Below are 21257 nucleotides of genomic sequence, written 5' to 3'. Positions count from 1 at the left end.
ACTCCTATGGCGTACCTATGGCGCTAAATCTCCTATGGCGCAAATTAGTGAGACCCCCTGTTACAGTGGTTTCTGTGACCAACACTTGTTTCAAGCATTTGGTGTATGCTTGGCAAGGAGATACGCGAACATGGGTTGTAAATACTTGTGTCTTGGGGGACGAAGACTTAGCACATCGTCTGCTGGATAACTGAACTACTCGGTAGTGAATTTTGAAGGGGACGTAAAATCACTCAAACAAACAAACAAACATCAGCACACGGAGTTTTACTTCCCTGTCAGACATAACTAGCCTGGCTACATCATGATCAGCGCACGGAGTTACTTCCCTGTCAGACATAACTAGCCTGGCTACTTCAGCACACGGAGTTACTTCCCTGTTTGTACCAGGACAATGTAATTGAACTCAGATCTTGTAACATGTGGTTTTGTTATAGCTATGGTCATTTAAGTACAAGGACGTGCCAAGATTTGGTGGTGGAGGAAAGCTGGAGTTCCCGGAGAAAAAACCCACCGACCTACGGCCAGTACCTGGTGACTGCCCCACAAGATCACTCACGATTGTGCGTACCAAAAAGGCAAAAAATTGCAACTAAATTATTATTTTAAGACAATTTAATCTGTGTATTATAACAATATAATTAACTTTAATTCAATTTTATTCTCTTTAATTGCGAGATAATTTATACCGTAATCATGAAAAAATTGTGATCTATAATTTAATTCTTTAATTTGAATAGAGAAACATATTTATAAGATACTTTGCAATAGATCATGGCCATTCCATTCATTGTATTCTCTTTCCGACATCAAAACATATTTACAAGATAATTTACATTGGGTATATATATAGCATGTCAATGCCGTTCAATTACTTAGTATATTATCTTTATAACACATGATATAAAGAGAAATATATTTACAAGATAATATACAATACATTTCATTGGGTAACATTTTGCAACAACTGTCACCTGCTAATAAATATCATTTATGTTTCTTATGGCGAGGGCTGCAGCGTGCCAATATGTGAAAACAACCCAATATGTGAAAACATTGAAAAAGATATTAAATTCTTTAATTACTATTTGGATATTTGGAGTTCGTCAATATATATTATACTTCCCGTGATGTTACATAAGAAAATGCTTTGATAGAATTCGAAATAGACCATCGTTTTAGGAAGTAACTGATCGACATAGCAGCAATACAGGTTGTTGGGTGTTACAATACATGTGAGTGTGTTTCTAGTTTCAATAACAAACCGTAATATCGGTGGTCCTATATACACCCAAAATACCACACAGCCGAAAAAAATGCTCAATCCCCAAACAAAAATGTATTTATCATTCGCCCAATTCAACACAAACGAATTAAATGGTCCGAATCACTGTCATGTTTTTTTTAAAGTTTCAATATTGGAGTATTAAATTCTTCTGTGCGTTGAACATTCCAAATGTAGCTCATAGTAGATTTATTCAATATTTGTTGAATATATTACTTATAGGTATGGGACAGCATTGTATAAGCATTATTTTGATAATGACATAAAAAAAAACTTTCTTTGCAATTTATCGTTTGTGGCCTATATATTTGAACAAACACAACCATTGAATAAGATGGATATATGGTTAAACCGTTATTCTCGTTAATCATAATATATTCAAATATTTCACTGAAATTTAGTTCAAACCGTTTGAAACTAATCCATGTACAGCAATATGAATTCGTAGGTCACACATGTTTGACTGTTTCCCTTGTTAGGTCGGAGTAAGACAGGGAGACATTCTTTTTCCCTTTCTTTTCTCAATATTTATTTTTGCATATGATATCGACGGTAGTCAGTTATATTTAGGCTTAGCAACATTTCTGAAAAACGTTAATGCGGACGATATTGTGATTTTTGAGGGACGCTAAAAAGTATGTAAACGAGATATCATAAAACAGTGAAACTTTGAAACTATTATATTTAGCAAACACATTTAACAAATAACGCAATAATTATGGGATTTCGTCGTATGACTACAAATGCAACAATTTATTTGTATTTAATATAAGAAAGTTTTGCTTTCTTAGAAATTCAATGTTACAACCTTTAGGTAAGACATACATTTTGCACCCTGCAGCCAGTGAATCTCCGTATAGAGCCTTAAGATATTGGCCGGAAATTCAGAGACAGATTTCACATCCGGCTACACATGCGCACACCACATACCGAATGTCAATTTTGTTTGCATTGATTAGAGAGGACTGCATTATCCTGAGCTTACAGCGATTTTCGGTCATTCTCTTGACGGTAAGTTATCTTTGTTAATATTCATTATCTTTTATGTCGATTTCTCCATTATATACGACATATGAATCGAGACTTTCCTTCAATTTTCCAAGGAAAACATGTCAACATGATGCTATCTGAGGTGCTTCGGTCGCTGAGGCTGGTCCAAATACACAGTGTATTGGAAGCAGCAGACAGTAGATAGTATATATTTGGTTTCACATGTTTGGTGATGATTTGTTTGCTTACTTAGCATCACGTGTGGTACCGGGTACGTATTTCTAATGATGAACAGTTACTCTGTGTGTGCCAATACAAAAATGGACAGTGCCAGTGGGTGAAAGTTAAAACTTGCCGAAAAACACAGGCGAAGTCTTGAGCAGGTCCAGTACACTCTGCCGTTGAGCTATATAGCTATAAAGACCTATATAGCTATATTCACCTATAAATTATAGCTGTATTGAGCTATATTTTCTCAGATTTCAATTATCATTAAATTAAAGCAAAGTCGCATAAAACAATAAGGTTTATGGTAATGTTGACTACAAAAAGCATACATTTAGATGTTTATTTTCATTTTTCATAAATGTAAAATTTTCGATTTTTTTACATCATTATTTTTTAAAATGAAAACTTATATTTAATGTCTTTTGTTATCAACATAATGATAAAATCTTCTTTCTAATGCGACTTTGTTTCATTTTCCTTTAAAAAGAAAATCACATGAAAATAGCTGAAAAGACCTATTTCAGATAGGTCAATAGAGCTATTATAGGTCTTTACAGCTATATAGCTCAATCGACAGAGCGTACTGGACCTGTTGAGCATCATGTCAGTTGAGTTAGAAGAATCATTGGTCTATTGTTAATCTAAAGGCGGATCTTTTCACCCTATAAACGATGGCAAAAGGAGCATAGCCGCTTTTTTAATTCCTACAGAAAGAATATTCATGATACATATTGGTAAGTTTTTACCAAGGAACTCAGATGGGTATATGAGCACAGGGACCTGGGAATTTGTTACAGGTTTATGTGTAATTGAACCTAAAGTGTTCAGAGTAATTTTACTTGTGTTGTACAGTAAATGCCTCCCCAATGATGATTTATACGAGAAGGATGGAATGCATATTGTTTCAACATGAAATTCTATGTACGCTGAAGTGTAGGGCTGAAGCAATACACATACCACACAATACGATACATATTGGGTACAACGGTTATTATACAATTAACTATCATGATTTGACATACACATACCTGCTAATAAAATCAATCTTATGATGATTGCGTGTGGGATATAGTTTTTGATAGTAAATATATCAAAAGGTATTTTTGTATGTCTTAGTACTTTTGGTTTTTATTGCACTGAAGGATAATAACATTTTTAGACTGTAATAAAAAAATAATTGATAATTTCAGTATTTCATATATTTTGCAATACTGTTATGCAAAACCATTATTTCATGAATTTGAATATTAACTTTATTTATTTTACAATAATTATGAAACAAGTTATTTCAACTGATATTAATCACTCTTAGCTTATTGGCCCTGATGTCAACGTGCAGGGGGTCTTCTTGTGGGAGGAAACCGGAGTACCTGGAGAAAACCCACGTGGTCAGGCAGGTGACCGCATAATTTTTCACGTCCGATCGGGCAATTGAACCCCGGCCGCCTTGGTGAAAGGCAAGTGTGCTATCCACTGCACCACCTGACCACCCAAATTAATTTCATGAATTTGATACGATACACAAGAGAGTATCATGATTCAATACAATTCGTTAATTTGTCTCAGCCGTACTACAGTGGAGCCTCAAACAGCCACCTCATAAAGTACCACATGTAATCTTTTAAGTTGGAAAAGTGAAATTGAGCGGACTAAAGCAAATACTGAAAAGCACATCTCTGCTGCCTGATCTTTAAGGGTGAAACTGATACGCTGCGGTACACGATTCACCTCAGTATTTCTTTTCGGTTCGGTTACGATTATTTTGAGCGATCACACGGTACACAGTCGATACGGTTCTGCCTGCTCGGCTGTTAGTACAATGCTTTCCAATACAACGCCGGTTCTGATTGGTTGGTCTTGTCAACATGTGGTCACATCGTCCAATCGCTGTTGTCGTTTCAAAATCAGAGCACTTTGAAATAAACAACCTTTAAGATGAACTCTGAGGGCTTTGCTACTTTAAAATGTCCGCCATCATTCCGGTCCCCTGTCTGGCGATACTTCGGATACACATAGTAAACTATTAACTAACAAACTTGTAAGTATGTGTACTATTTGTTTCACTTTAACAGGCAACACAACAAATATGGCTACCCTTCTAAAGAGCAAGCATGACATTTTTTTCCGAGGCGAAGGCGTCAATATAGCCATCAGTGACGACAAAACACGGAAGTCATCACTATTAAGTATTGGTCAAATGCGTCTTCCTGACGTTTTCAATCGATGCCAAAATTTTGATATCAAAAGTCCACAACATGAAGCAATCAAAACAGCGAAGGGCAGATTCATTGCTGTCTATATGAGTTCGGTTTCGGTATCTACCCCAACTCAGGGAGAATGTCTCGACAAAGGTTATAATAGTCCTGTAAGGGACCACCTTGTCACCTATTATCTACCCCAACTCAGGGAGAATGTCTCGACAAAGGTTATAATAGTCCTGTAAGGGACCTGACCTTGTCACCTATTATCTACCCCAACTCAGGGAGAATGTCTCGACAAAGGTTATAATAGTCCTGTAAGGGACCTGACCTTGTCACCTATTATCTACCCCAACTTAGAGAGAATATCTCGACAAAGGTTATAATAGTCCTGTAAGGGACCTGACCTTGTCACCTATTATCTATCCCAACTCGGCGAGAATGTCTCGACAAAGGTTATAATAGTCCTGTAAGGGACCACCTTGTCACCTATTATCTACCCCCACTCAGGGAGAATGTCTCGACAAAGGTTTTAATAGTCCTGTAAGGGACCACCTTGTCACCTATTATCTACCCCAACTCAGGGAGAATGTCTCGACAAAGGTTATAATAGGGCTGTAAGGGAACACCTTGTCTCCTATAATCTCCCCCAACTCAACATTGAGGTTTCTTCAAAGGTTATATTAGAGCTGTAAGAGACCATCTTGACTTCTAAAATCACCCCCAGCTCAATGTGAAGGTCTATACAAAGTTAGTAATAGAGCTATAAGGGACCATCTTGTCTCGTATAATCTCCCCCAGTTCAGCGAGAAGGTCTCTACAAAGGTTAAAATAGAGCTGTAATTAGGGACCACTTTGTTACCTATAATTACCCCCAGTTCAGCGTGAAGGTCTCTACAAAGGTTATAATAGAGCTGTAAGGGACCACCTTGACTCCTATAATCTCCCCCAGTTCAGCGAGAAGGTCTCTACAAAGTTTGAAACTAAAACAATCAAATTGGCTTTTTCATTTAAATTTTGAAGAGATTTTGGGTAAAAAACACTATTTTCTTGCGTAAATGGGACCAAATGTTGCCTCTAAAATGCAACACCCCCCACCACTCCTACAAGGTCCTGGGGAGGTGAATCTGTCTTAATAATTACCCAATGGTATCAACAAGTTCACCTTGGAGGTGACTCGCCATTACAAAGGTATACACAGACTCACACAGTATAGAGCTGTGAGAGACCAATGTAATGTAAATCATTGCCACATGATGTCCCCCAGCACAGTACATATGTATTAGTCACGAGTTTGTGGCATCGATCAATTTGTGATGTAAGATCAAATCAAGTTTGCTTCATTCCCTACACCATTAGAAATAATCGATAGCCAATTGATGCTGATTTATCATTATCCACACTGATTATATACTGGCCTACAGCAGCAGGCAAACTTGACTGTCTGGGTTTATGACTTCACACATTAACTCGTTCACCCCTGAAGACACATTTGAACTCTTCCAATTCAAAGGTTTGAATAGTTCATTATGAAATTTCGGGGGTGAATGAGTTAATATCGGACTAAGAAGTAAAACCCATCAGAGTGGGCTGTGTGGACCCAAGGTGCAGCTAGATCACTGTAAAATTCAGGAAAATCGAGCCCTCAGGAAAAGATTGAGTTATCTTTGGAATAAGCAGTCAAAGCAATATCAAACAAAGAGATTGGTTATTTGGAACTTTTAGTAGGATGGCATATATATCCAATCCATCAAGATGCAGAAAATAGCTAGAGATCCTTCAGGTGGTGGTACAGTTTTATTACTATAAAAAGCAAATACTACAGACAGGTCATTTTTGTGGGGTCAGGCAGGGATTATGCTTAATGTTTTAAACAGCACTGAGACTGTTTTAAGATTCATTAAGTAGCAACGATAAGCATTTCTTGTATCTATGTATAGTAAAAACAGAAAATTCATAAACATGCAGTGGCACTTTTTCATATGCTTCCTAATACTGAAGGGCTTGAACTTCTGTTAATTATTCTTTGTGTGTGGTAAAGTAGTGTGTGGTAAAGTAGTGTATGGTAAAGTACTGTGTGGTAAAGTAGTTTGTGTAGTGTGTGGTAAAGTAGTGTGTGTAGTGTGTGGTAAAGTAGTGTGTGTGTGGTAAAGTAGTGTGTGGTAAAGTAGAAGTGTTTTCAGCTAAACATGTAATATATATTTTACGATTCAACAACACAAGGCTTAAACGTAAGAAATTTTACAATTTGGTTTTAAAGATTGGATGCCTTGTCTGGCCTAGCTATTCGTGTCTTTACATTTAATTTTGTATAAATCAGTTGAAGATTTCTCAAAGTAGACTGCATCAATCATGGTTTTGTATTACTTAGCTCGAAATTCTCCAAAATGTGCTGGAAATCCCTACTGTCTGTCCCCCATGACTTCGCTAATCTTTTCCATTGTAACATGTCTGACATCTTCATAGAACACCAAGTAACCATCCATATTGCCAGGTCTACGGATTAGTAACCATCCATATTGACAGGTCTACGGATTAGTAACCATCCATATTGATAGGTCTACAGATTAGTAACCATCCATATTGACAGGTCTACAGATTAGTAACCATCCATATTGCCAGGTCTACAGATTAGTAACCATCTATATTGACAGGTCTACGGATTAGTAACCATCCGTATTGCCAGGTCTACAGATTAGTAACCATCCGTATTGCCAGGTCTACAGATTAGTAACCATCGATATTGCCAGGTCTACGGACTAAGAGTGGACATAACCTTGGAATATTTCCTGGTGAAGTCATCTTTAAATGAAAACTTTTCTTGACTGATCCTGCTTATGTCTCCAGACATTCTCAGATTGGTCTGAACAAAAGGTTTTTTCCTGCATGTATAATGGCCCCATTCAAAATGTAAATCAAATTTTTTGCTTTTTTTCGAAAAATTTGAAATCATACTTTTTTTTCGGATTTCGCTTGAAGCAGCTAGAACACAATTTCAACTGTTGTATACCTAAATTGCACATGTATGCTCTATGCTAAGAAGAATTTCAGAAAATCCTACATTCATTGAAGAATAAAAAAATGAAAAAAGGTCCTACAATTGTATATCTGATCTGATATAAATGCTTTTATAAACAGTTATCATGTGAAGGTAAAAGTCCTTTTCAAAAGAAATATTTCATAAAAGTCACTTGTTGCCATGCACTTAAGAGAATTATGTAGTTGTTCGAAATTTGAATGTATGAAAATAGAAAGATCAATGAAAGAAAACGGAAAAACTACAGTACAGGGGTCAAACTGACAAGACCCTTACATTGCGAAGGTTTACCAATGTTGTCATCGAGAAATTTTAACTTCATGGCTGACATCAAAATACGTCATCGGGACAAAAAGCCAGTGTATTCCGTCTTTGCGTATTGCAGAGTTATCTTCTCTTGAGAACAGGTATTGATTGTTACGTCATTTGTTTGTGAGAGTAACGTCATCAATTTTTGAGAAAACGACGTAATTTTCTCACACAAACCAATGAGGTAACAATCAATACCTGTTCTCAGGAGAAGATAACTCAAAGACGGAATAATTTGACAGGTGAAATTACTCTTCATCCAGAAAATAATTCCTTTTTGTTGCTTCATCTTCTATGTAGAAGGGAGATAACTTTAAGTATAAAGAAACTCTTGAGTAGAGCTCTTCTTCGCAATATTAACTGATGCAGTGATACCCTTTTAAAGCTCAACTCATTCACCCCTGAAGACACGATTGAACTCTTCCAATTCAAAGGTTGGAATAGTTCATTATGAAATTTCAGGGGTGAATGAGTTAAAGCAATGTTTGTAGCAGAAGATCAATATATAAAAGTGGTAATAGGCTGACGGCCGAGTTTATTTTAAAAACTGAACGATCTTCCCAAATACTTTTACCATAATACTTTTACCATCAGCCTCAATGCATAGAGTCTAAGCTATGTATTTGTAATAAGTCTACAAATTTTCTTTAATAAAGTACAGAAATTACAGAATAATTCTTTTCCAAGCTTTTAAACAATATGAAATGAAACAAAACTGTCTGCAAACTAAAATCTTTGATAGTCAGCAAAGCAAAGCAAAATTATGTCTAAAAAGCAATTACCGGGGTATGGTCTGCAAGAATTCTGTCTGGTATATTTGCATACACTAATGTCCATGGGACTTCGTGAGATAATTTCACACACTGACTCAAGTAAAAAGAAAATTGCAGCGGACTTCTTTACAAAATCAACCTTCTTGAGATCCAATTTTTGATTAGCATTGAGGCACATATCTATTGAATATTTCAAACTGCAGTAATTAATTTCCTTCACCTTTGATATGGGGACCATGTAGTCATGAACACTGGTTTTACAATGAATATAAGTAAATTTGATGTGCATGTGTTGTATATGTTAGGGATTTTCATTACAATAGATGATAAATTTTGTAGTTATATTGGGTGAAGTTTAAATACACACCGATTGACAATATGAGAGTAGTTTTACGTTAAATATATTACATGCTTTTAGTAAGTCGTAATAACTTGTTGTTCCTTTACGATATATAAGTTTGGACACAAGCATTTCCATTTTGGTCAAAATCTGATCAAAACAACCTGGAGTTGTGTATTACACTGCCCTGAGACACATAACTTGTAGCAGGGGGTCATTCCTACACAGGAAACTGACAACAATGATATTTCTCTGTCAGATTTTACGATCACTTGAAAGAGTATTGGTTGTGATGGCGTGCCTGAAGGCAATGCATCATCCTCTCTTCTGAAGCCTATTTGATGGCTTGTATTGACCAAAAGCATGATGACCGGAGCTTTCTTGGTTTGTGGTGTACTGGACACAAGAGTCCTACACTGGACGCCGGCCAGAGTCCATTATTGTCCATTATAGCCTCTGATTGACTCTTCTTCATGGAGACTTAACTCATTCAACCCTACATATCTAAATTGGACTTGCCCATTCTTTGATTAAGTAAGGTTCAAATGTGACTTTAGGGGTGAATGGGTAAACAAAATATTTGTTTCCTGTTGCAAAATAAAAAAAACGATATTGAATTGGCAGCTTTTAAAAATTTCAAAAATAGTTTTTTGCTGGTAGAGCCATTTCAGATGATTTGTTTTGGGACCCACCACAAATATACAGTGCAGTCTGAATCCTAGCCAAGCTGTGTTTTTGATTGGATAACAATACAGTATTATGTCTTTTTAGATATGAAAACAAAATGGTAGCTTTCCTTCTGATTTGTAAATATTTTCAAAATGGTGAGGGGCCCACAAATTTCTTATGTTTATACCCTTTGTTTTACATAAAAGTGACCTATTTAATGCTACATGTACCTTATGCATGGCATTTCTCATACAAGTAATATTTGATATCTATGCTGCTATAAAAATAGCAAGGGTATACGTATGACATATGATATTGTCATGGCATAACCATTCCACTCTTTATTGAACTTGGAGATTTTAATTGTATTCAACTGTAGAAAGACAGAAATATATCAAAATAATCATAGTACAGAATATTTTTCTTGGTACATGTATGCAATCAGATAAATGTATATATGCATGTAGCTAAAAATTTCTGGATGCGGCTTTGTCAATAAATTGACGTTGAGCCACACAAAAATTTAGTTGCATAAGCAAACTGGCTTCCTAGGTTGTACCAATAGCCTAATTGATTTTCCTACCAATTTTAATTTCATGCTCCTGAAAGCTGTCCACACTGTGACATTATTCCATTCACGCCTGGCTTTAATTTCACACTTGATCGTAACCTTCACACACAGCACATTCTGTTAATAGTTTCTGTGATACATGAAGTACTCAAAATGTCTTCATACATTACAGAATGGAGCTGAACGCTGAACTTTGAACACAAACTTGAACGTTTTTGAATATCCTTTGATATTTCAAAGTTGATTTTTAGGTCAATATTTTGACAGGATGTCATATTAATTTGATCACTTAAGATTTTAAGTATACTCAATCAGTTCATAATGGACCCCTGGAGGCTGTGTTGGTGGAGTGGTTTAAATATCTTACCATCTTCGATCACTATATTCCTCCACCACTGGGTTGTGGGTTCATGGCCTACATGGGGAAGTCGCCAGGTACTATATACCACAGGTCTGTTTACCACCAAAACCTGGCTCATCCTTAAATGACCATTAAATTGTCAATAGGACATATAGCACAAACAAACAAACTTTCTATCCCCAGGAACGTCTAAAACATCTCACTGTATGTTGTAATAACAATCACTGACAATTATGGCATCATAAATCTTATCATATATGCTCAGGGGTCATTGTATCTAGTCTTGCCAAATATAATCTGGGTTCACGTCGGCGGTCGCCAACGACGCAATTTGCGAAAAATTAAATTTAATTGGCAATAAAATATTGAGTTAAGTGTTGTTTTCGTGACCAAAAAAATGTCTATTGTTTTGTGAAAATAAGATGAAAAATTGAGTCGTGTGTTGTTACGTTATTGTTATACAGGTGTTGGAGGCACGGTAGTCCAGTGGTAGGACGCCGGGCTCGTGGCGGAAGGGTTACAGGTTCGAGTCACGGCACGGCACTGTGTTGTATCTTTGAGCAAGATACTTTACTCCGCGTATTCCAGTCTACTCAGCTGTAAATGAGTACGTGGTTGGGCAGTGTTAGAATTGTTGAATGCTAGCTGTTAGTGCCGAAATGTCAGCTCCGGCTGTATGCTCTCTAGGGAGTTGAGAAAGGTATTGGCTAGTTGCAAAGGCCCTATAACCACGGATAATAATGTGTATATAAATACCTCAAATTATTTTATTATTATTAAATCTGACCGTTTAGTCACCAACGAATTACTACTGCTGAAACTAATTAAGGAAAATCAATAGATCTCTTCTGTATTTTCCAATGTAAAAATCACCAAATATTGTGAAATGCATTTCCCGGTATTATGCACATCTCAGCACTGACTGATGTTTATTTATAGAACAGTCAAACTGATCAATTAACACATCTTCAGATTAATGTAAATAATTGATATGGAGCAATACAACTATTAATGATATTGAAAGTTTCACTAAGAAACAAAACAGGAAAACTTGCATCATTGTTAAACAGTATTGCCCGAATGATGTGTACATGTGACAAATGTAACGCAAGCTCTCAATGCGAATCTCCACCCACAGCGCCACCTATTGGTGTAATAATGCTTAAGAGAACTCAGGTATGTATACATCACAATTCCTATCATAAACCTTTTGAAATTATATACATGTATATAAGATATTCAAGAAAAATGTTACAGACACAGGCATATGCCGTCATGAACAATTTCAGACTCGTGATGTGGGGAAATAATGTTCAGCATCCCAACCTCATAGTATTGATTAACCTTATTGATACAACATATATAACAAATGTTGTCGAGATTTAAAAGGCATTAATGATTTAAGTAAATACAAAACATCACATGAAAATGCTAATGCACTTTGACTGTTTGCTGAAAGCAATCAGAAAAAAATTAACCACAAACAGTGAAATTGTAGGAGATAAAGGTGTTCGAGGATTTATAGGGTCTCCTAAAAGCAATCAGAAAGAAATTAAATCACAATCAGTGTAATTGTGGGAGGAAATGGTGGTTTGGAGATAAAGGGACTCCTAAAAGCCATCATATTTTTTTTTAACCACAAACAGCTTGAAATTATAGGTGATGCTGGTCGGATGGGAGCACAATATAGATTTAACATATTACAAAGTTTACATAGAATGAATCCCATTATGATTTATCTCCATTACTCAGGATTGGAGGGCCTGCAATTATCAATTGCAGGACAAATGTTGACGTTTGTATGCAGTGTTCCCAAGGACTGATTAATTGAATGATGTTACATTTCAAAATGTGCAAGCGTACATGTATTACTGCATAAAAAGATTTTATCACATAGTGTACTGTGTTATCCAGTGAATATACCCATGTCATATTTTTTTGGTGTATTAACCCATGTTATATGATCTATCAGCCCTGTGATTGGTTGTAAATTTCAATTGTTTCAATTGTGACGTCACGCCTATGATAAGAACATGATGTGATAGACTTACGCACTGGAGTCAAAATGGTGGCTTTTACATTTCAAGGTTGCATGAAAATTGTCATTTTACACGAATAAATGCCACAAATCTTTATTATTTGATAAAAAGGATCTTACACTCTTTTCCATTTCATATGAAATTGATGAAACTCGTCATGAATTTTTCATTTTAGCTCGCCAGATCGAGGCTCGCTAAATTGAAAAATTCTTATACTCGTTTCATAAATCTCATATGAAATGGAAAATCATGTACAAGGTAAGATCCTGTATATATTGATTGAAATATTTATAAAGAAAGATAATTATGTCATCATTTTGTAAATAGATTAAAGTAATTAAAAATGTGTAAAGGGAGATAACTATAACACAAATCACAGGAATAAGTTGTAAGGCAGCAGTTTAATAACGACTTTTCACAGCCGCTTTTCACTAAGAAAATTAAGCTCCTGAAGTTTTAATTATGATAACTGGGAGACTTTTGTAATTAAATTACTTGTACATTATAATAACAAATATGACGCACAGTAAATTGCCTGCGTGTGTTTTGATGAGTGATTTTATACATTTAGGATGATGAATGTAAATCAGATTGTAAATAATTCTAAGTTTAGCGTTAATGTTACACACTTCAGAAATTCTAATTTATCATGAACTTTAGAAATTTTGGAAATTTACACAAACATTTAAACATTGAATTGGATTAGATTAGGATAATAACATGTATTGGATATAGCAGTAAAGTGTTCCTCTCAAACAGAGTCGGACGCGATCAGGAATCAACCAATACGTAGTAGATCGGATGAGTGATTGAATTCCGCCGTACTCAGACATACACAAGTTAGAGTTTTAATTCCGATGTTGATTCATGCATATATCTATCAGTACATATATCTATAGCTGTTTTTATCGAAGAAGCCCCCAGATAGAACGCAGACAGAGATTTATTTCGTTTTCGTCTGCTTCTGGTGTGGGGGTATTACTCAAGCTTATAGAAATGCATCACATTCAGATCAAAGCAAGCTTAGGGTTGAGTCAGGAAGGCGTATAATGTATTAAACTAATGATAGGGATTAAGCCCAGGGTGCTGTATTGAGTTGGCAGGAGCTGTTCGACTGAAAAACGTTTCTAATCCATTATGACTGTTACTCAATACTCATTCACTTTTCATTTTCACCTTTTTCGTATTTACATACTTGTAGGTTCATATTTTATCAAGTTGAATTGAAGTGGATATTTTAATTGATTGATATGAATCTTTCATTGATATAAAATGTTTAATTCATGAATGTAAATTTAATAAAAAATTGAATACTTGCGATAAATTTTGATTAATGTGAAATTTTATATAAAAAATGTGATCTCGAAAATAAAATTGATGTAAACATTTCTTTTCAATATATTTTTGTGCTGCAGGTATTTTTACAAAGCCGGATATATACTTTTTGCAGATCATTAGGATGTATGTGATACATCATTTAGAAAGATTTTACCCTGATGCTACAGTTTCATGTAACTCATTCACCCCTTAAGACACATTTGAACTCTTCCAATTTAAAGGCTGGAATAGTTCATTATGACATTTCAGGGATGAATGAGTTGATATAAATCATTTCAATTGTCTTGAACAGGAAATCACTTCTTTTCATGAATTATTAACGCACCGTTTTGTTCTAATTCATTTGTTTGTGACATTTTCAATTCATGAAATGACTAATAAAATATCTACTTTAAACTTGAGTGAAATGTCATAGCTAGCCTAGCAAATTGTCCTGTTTAAATGTGTTTGATTGAATAGTCATGTGATTTTAAATGAGGTTGTTGAAATTAGGTCTGAAGAATAGCGGTGATTTAATCTTATATAAATTGAAGCAAATTTTATATACATTGTATATTACAGTGGGGCTGCAACTTACAATAAGATATATATCTTGATTCACATATCTGCTCAAAAGGTGATCAACTTCATAATGACTGTGAGCAGGATTTTACAGAGTTTCGAGTTTCGAGTTTAAATAGGAAATACTATCAAAATATATTTGTACAATCTTTAGAGCTTTTGAGTATGACTGCACAGTGGACCACAACTTCACTGAACTTTCCAAAACAGTAAGTAAACGAGTAAAACGACAAAGAGTTTGATGATAACAAAATATTGATAATTTCAGTACAGTGCAGTGGGACATGGATCCTGAAAAAGCTAGATATTTTTATGTAAACAAAAAAACACCAATTATGATACTTTAATTACAGTGCTGATATACCCAGTGCAAAAAAGTAATTAAAAGTTGAAATGAAAACATATTGACAAGAACAGGGAGATACCAAAATGAAAGGAAAGATCTCGCCATTGAAATGGATTTTTCAGTTCATTGTGTAAATTTGGTGAGTGGAAGCCAAGAAACTTGAGTTGGTCTCTTTGCCCTGATCCATTGTTTTTTGGCATGCAAATCACAAAACCCTCAGACTGTGGAATTGGTCTACAGAGCTACGAATGAGGTACGCTATTGTGTTTCTATGTTTGGTGTTATTGTGTGATATTAAAGTCAGCTGTGTGACGAGCTGTAGCGGCAGGCTGGGCTTTTGGCGTACCGGTACAGGGCTGGTAAAGCGACAACGATATTGTTCAACGCAGATTTTGTCTAAACGTGCAGGTTTGAACATGAAAACAATGGAACTCATTAACTATCCTATTACTGACTTTTTTTTACAACTAAATTCAAGAAACGTAGATTAATGCTTTTGAAGATTAGATCAATGTTAAAAAAAGGAGGAAAAAACCCAGACTTCATGCATTATTAACAGAAGGACGAAGTCTGTAAATACAGAAATCAGCCTAATTACACTTCAAGATCAATAATTTTTTTAATGTCTTTCTCGATCTAGTTCCTTTGCAATACTGTCTGTTTTCAGTTGTGGCAAAAATACTTAGTGCCTAGTCAATATATAACGATAAAGCTGGCAGCTTTAGGTATATCAAAGGATGTCGCTCAATAATGTCACTTTGATCAAAATAATATTAACAGCAGTGATTGTAACAGTCCCACTGCTTGTTTAGAAACAAGAGATTTTGTTGATGACTCATCTAAGTCAAAACCTAACGATCTATTTGCACGTTGTGCCCAAAAAAAAATGTTCATATTGAAAATCTTTTTTAGTTAAAGGGGACCAATACAACAGTTATACTGAAAAAGATTTCCATTTTGCGGCTGTAATTTTATTTATTTGGAGTACAGGGGCATGCTTCCTTCCATTTAGAACATGAATGAACAAAACAAGTTTTCTGAATTAGAGTTATTTCCCTTAACAAGGTGTTCATCCCTCATTTTGATACTGTGCATCTATAATTCAGTAAAATTTAGGACAGGCAGAAGATAGGTCCTAAGGTTGACCCTTGTAGCTTCTGTTGAATTTTCATTAATATTTCTTGTTTTCAAAAACTCAATTTTTAAACAAAAATAATTCTATAATGCATGGAATGATGTGATTTATACAAATTACTTGATATTACTATGTAGTTTTGGCACTCTAAACAAGTATTCATTATGCACCTAGTGATAAGTCATATAATGGTACTGATCTTTACTTTAAGCTTATTATAAAGCTTGTTTCACCAGATGTTGCAAGATTGACTACAGGTATATGGTGTTCAGTCATTGTAACATAGCATCACAAAGTGGTACAAGGCATATAAATAGTGTTTACATGTTACCCTTATCTGTCCCAGGGACAAGCCGGTTAAAGTTTTGCGTTTTGGTCAGTTTATGGATCAAGTACTGCTGCTATAGGTCATGCAACTTCACATTTTGATTAACCTTTCTGAAAAGAACATGTTGCACAACATTTTTGTGACCTTGCCCTTTGACCTTTACATTGACCTTTATGACCTTGCTTTAGTCCTGAAGTATGGGAGGGAGTATACATACATGCCCTACAGATACATTTCTAGGTTATGTCGTGTAGCTATATAGTAAAACATCATTATGAAATAGATGTACTGCCAAAAGGAAAAAGAAGAAAGTGACCGGAAAATATATTCATTAACTTATTCCCCCCTGAAGACACATTTGAACCCTTTCAATTCAAAGGTTGGAATATTTCATTATGAAATTTCAGGGGTGAATGTGTTCATATAAATTGTGCCTATATATACACAATACAAGATGCTGGCGCCAGGTTATTTGGTTTTTCTGTTGAAAATTGTGAGATTAATTGATTGTATTATATTTTATATGTGACCATTGAGGGTTGTGAAAAGGAGCACTTCATAGATCGAGCGATAGTGGATAAGGTTTAATCTTACCGCACCATATTTTACCCTATTTAGCTGGGAGTTCCTGAATTATTGAGTGATATCTGTTATACCAGACAAAACAGACAAGACAGAGGTCTTTGGTATTATTATGATTGACAAGTTGGTATTGATCGTGCTGATAAAGTAATACTGCTTTGTGCCAAGTTTAGGAAGTTTGAAAGTCTGTGTCAGAAATCTGGCATCATGCTCAGTATGAAGTGTATAGGATTTTTTTTTTTTTTTAAACAATACTATACACAAATCAATGCTGCATTCCATTTATACTTACTCATTTCCATTATTCTAAAAATATATGAATTTCTTGCTTTCTTTGGTCTCAAGTGAGTACTTTCTTTATTTATATGGTAACAAGTAATTATAAGTACTTTCTTTATTTATTTGGTAACAAGTGAGTACTTTCTTTCTTTATTTGGTAACAAGTGAGTACTTTATTTATTTGGTAACAAGTGAGTACTTTCTTTCTTTATTTGGTAACAAGTGAGTACTTTATTTATTTGGTAACAAGTGAGTACTTTCTTTCTTTATTTAGTAACAAGTAAGTACTTTCTTTATTTATTTGGTAACAAGTCAGTTAACTTTCTTTCTTTATATATTTCAATTTGGAAATTGATAAATATTCTTGTCTGTAATTCAGGACCATATATTGGTTTCAGGCAATCAGACACCAGGCAAGAAATGTATAAGATCATAAGCACAGTGCCCTCATCAACAGAAAAGAAAAATCGTTATTTTTGTAGATGAACAGTGTGCGTAGAAATGAACAGACAACTGTTTGCTGATATGAGCTATATCATGTTGGACTTTGTATCAATGTTCCTCCGTTTACGCTAATGTCTGTCGAGTTTCTTTCGTGACTTATGGTGATTTTTAGTGACATAATCAATGTACTGATGTAAACTGTCTGTGGTATAAGAAAACATTGGCATCAGATCTAGAACTATTTGGAGTCTATCTATTCTCTTGTCCAAGAATTTTGTAGATGTCTATTACAAAAGTATCCGCGTATATTCATCAGATACATAGATTAATTAATTGGGCAGAAAACAGTTCAAATATTTACAATGGGAAAATGAGATCCAATGTCAGCTAGTTGAAGGATTCCTAAATGAAATTCATTATATTTAGTCCGTCCATAAGAGAAATCAAATTCAAAAGAAGAGCTGACCAGACAACATCAAATGGGGAGTCTCAGCAAATTTAATCCAATTCACATATTTAGGTCCATTAGGAGGAATAAAGGTGTAGAGTTCCAATGCAATAGACCAAACATACGATTCCTAGAACTCCAAGCTTCCAGGGCTACTGTACTCTAGATCTTGATCTAGAGGTGGTGAACATCCCAATAACTTACCCTCCAAGCTTCCAGGGCTGAAGCTACTGTACTCTAGATCTAGAGGTAGAGGTGGACGGCATCCCAATAACTTACCTCCAAGCTTCCAGGGCTGAAGCTACTGTACTCTTGATCTAGAGGTAGAGGTGGTGGACATCCCAATAACTTACCCTCCAAGCTTCCAGTGCTGAAGCTATTCTACTCTTGATCTAGATCTAGAGGTGGTGGACATCCCAATAACTTACCCTCCAAGCTTCCAGGGCTGAAGCTACTCTACTCTTGATCTAGATCTAGAGGTGGTGGACATCCCAATAACTTACCCTCCAAGCTTCCAGGGCTGAAGCTACTGTACTCTTGATCTAGAGGTGGTAAAAACAAAATGGCATGGAGTCCTGTGTGTAAATTCTGCTATTGTTCAGTTAAGATTGTGTCATGTTTTATTGAAAAACAAACTGCTATGTTTTACCAGGATTTCAACCCTGGATCTGAGAAACATTCTCTCTTACAAACTGTCCGGCTATCTTTGGGTCAAAGGAATTGTCCTGGCCCCTCTGTCCTACAGTTATGTCCAAAAAGAAATTAGGCCAAATAAAAAAATCTTGTTTCCTTGACTAACCTTTACCTACTCTAAATTTCTGCGCCTACCTGAAAGTGTCCATTGGCATTTAGTGGTATGTACTGTTAAAGTCAAAACTCCTGCTCTATATAAGCATAATACAAATATTTTCCAAAATAAAAAAATGCCTACATTTAACCTAGCCTATTTTTACTGAGGATGTTAGCGTAAAAATAAGTAATTTTGTTTTTTAGCCTTATGGAGATCTAGATGTATGTGAAAAACCACAGTGGAACTCTCTAGTGTTAAACTTTGCCTGCAATGGGTTAGGGGTCCTTAAACCGTATTAAATATAAATAGTCAATATATGTGTGATACAGTTTTGAATATAGCAGAAGTGATTCATGTCTTTTTGACACGCTATTGATCCATTCCCATAGTTCATTCGACTTCCATCTCCAAGTCATATCCTGCATTCCTTCCTCTATTATCAGTAGTGATAAGAGGTTTGAAATCTCCCTGCAATGACCATGATCACGATACTTTCGACTGTGAGGATGTCTCTTTAAAGACAGCTGCGTCTACTAATGTCCAATGTGTCAACTCCAACAAAGATTAAGTATACAGCCAAATTCGCGACTTTTTTTTATCATAAATATATATGTATGCCAAAAAAGTTAACTCTGACTCAAAAATTACTTCAGTATGAAAAAAGGAATTTTAAAGGAAAATCTGAAGCAAAATTCTAAGACTTGATTTTTTGTTTGTTTATTTGTTTTTAGATAAAGGATCCGGTAAAAAGAGAATTCGCTTATGCACCTTTCAAAAACAAATTCAGGTTTTCTGAAGTAAAATGGAAGGCTTTTTTCCCTGTCAATGTCTTCCTTTGTACTTCAAGTTTTGGTGAACAAATTTTTCATACCAAGTCAATATTACGAGAATATTCTAACAGTTTTGTTTTCAAAGATTTTGCAGCTGGTATTCTTTCAGCACCATTAAGTGCTAAAAGCTCTGCCTAATTGAATCCTCAGTTCCTTGCCCATTATATGAAGGATTTTGATTTCGCCTTTCAATCTAGTAATATTTCTGAAAGCATTATTGAAGCATTAAACATGAATGGATAGCATAACAATCCTACTTAGTGTCATCTGATTCAGATCAGAGTCATTGATATCCAACACCTATAAAACGACTATTAACTCATTCACCCCTGAAGACGCATTTGGACTCTCCCAATTCAAAGGTTGGAATAGTTCATTATGAAAATTAAGGGGTGAATGAGTTAAGCAATCTCTGTTATATAATATGCATGCATGATTGTTTGTGCATGTTACTGATATACTGAGCTACCCTAGGCCTGAAGAAAGACTGATACCAGAACATGAGAAATGCTGTTTAGTTGTAAGGTAGCATAGTTCATATAAATGAATCCGTCAACTCTTCAAGATCTTTTGAAGAAGAAAATGTGTCATTCAGATCGTTATAAGCGTAATAACAATGTTTTGGTTGCTATGCAAACATGCACTTACTGTTAGGAAAAGTACCAAATTGTAAACAACCTGTACACAAACACCCTGATACAATGCCCATCATTTTATTTTCACCCTGCCAACATATTTTAAGGCCAAGATCACCTCTTTCTTTTTATGCATTCCGATCCCCCCCCCCCCCCCTAAAAAATAATTCGGGGGTAGTGGGGGTGGGGGAGTTGGTTGTATATATGTAACAGGAGAGGAAAAATGCACTGCCAGACCGGGGTTCGAACCCGGGACCCTCCAAACTTTAGACGAATGCTCTTTATCTACCAATTAAGCTATCTGGTCGCCGACAATCGACCCAGTCCAATTCCGCTATATTCCTCCCTACTTTAACAAAGTCTTCGACCCCGAAGACACACACGACCCTATACCAACGTCTGTGGGTATATTTCGTTGGGCGCCAAATGTCAAAAGGAGAGGAAAAATGCATGGCGTGACCGGGGTTCGAACCCGGGACCCTCCAGACTCTAGACGAATGCTCTACCAAATGAGCTATCTGGTCACCAACGATCGACCCAGTCCAGTTATATACTGTTGCCATGATGTCTGTCGCATCACGATTTATTGTTCTACCAACTTCATTTCTTAACAGATATTGGTCAAAGTTTATACAAATGTCAAGTATGAGAACACTTAATTTGTATTTCAGTGTTTCAAGGTCAACATCAAGGTCACTGTTGCTATTTATAGGTCAACCTTTGCTGCTTTTTCATTGTCAC

General features: G+C 35.5%; 1 protein-coding gene across 6 annotated transcripts in view; it reads left to right on the top strand.

Annotated features, from left to right (window-relative positions):
* The first annotated feature begins 2215 nt into the window (after positions 1-2215).
* Positions 2216-21257, top strand: part of LOC110462948 (calmodulin-binding transcription activator 2-like) — an 89488-nt gene continuing 70446 nt past the window's right edge. For all 6 annotated transcript variants that reach the window (XM_021517226.1, XM_021517222.1, XM_021517224.1 and 3 more), the window contains exon 1: positions 2216-2296. The gene's annotated coding sequence lies outside the window, so the exon portion shown is untranslated. The remainder of the gene's footprint in view (positions 2297-21257) is intronic.

The sequence above is a fragment of the Mizuhopecten yessoensis genome, unplaced genomic scaffold, assembly GCF_002113885.1.
Source record: "Mizuhopecten yessoensis strain PY_sf001 unplaced genomic scaffold, ASM211388v2 scaffold10847, whole genome shotgun sequence".
Classification (NCBI taxonomy): domain Eukaryota; kingdom Metazoa; phylum Mollusca; class Bivalvia; order Pectinida; family Pectinidae; genus Mizuhopecten; species Mizuhopecten yessoensis.
The sequence above is the reverse complement of the archived record's forward strand: the minus strand, read 5'-3'. Positions and strand labels throughout refer to the sequence as shown.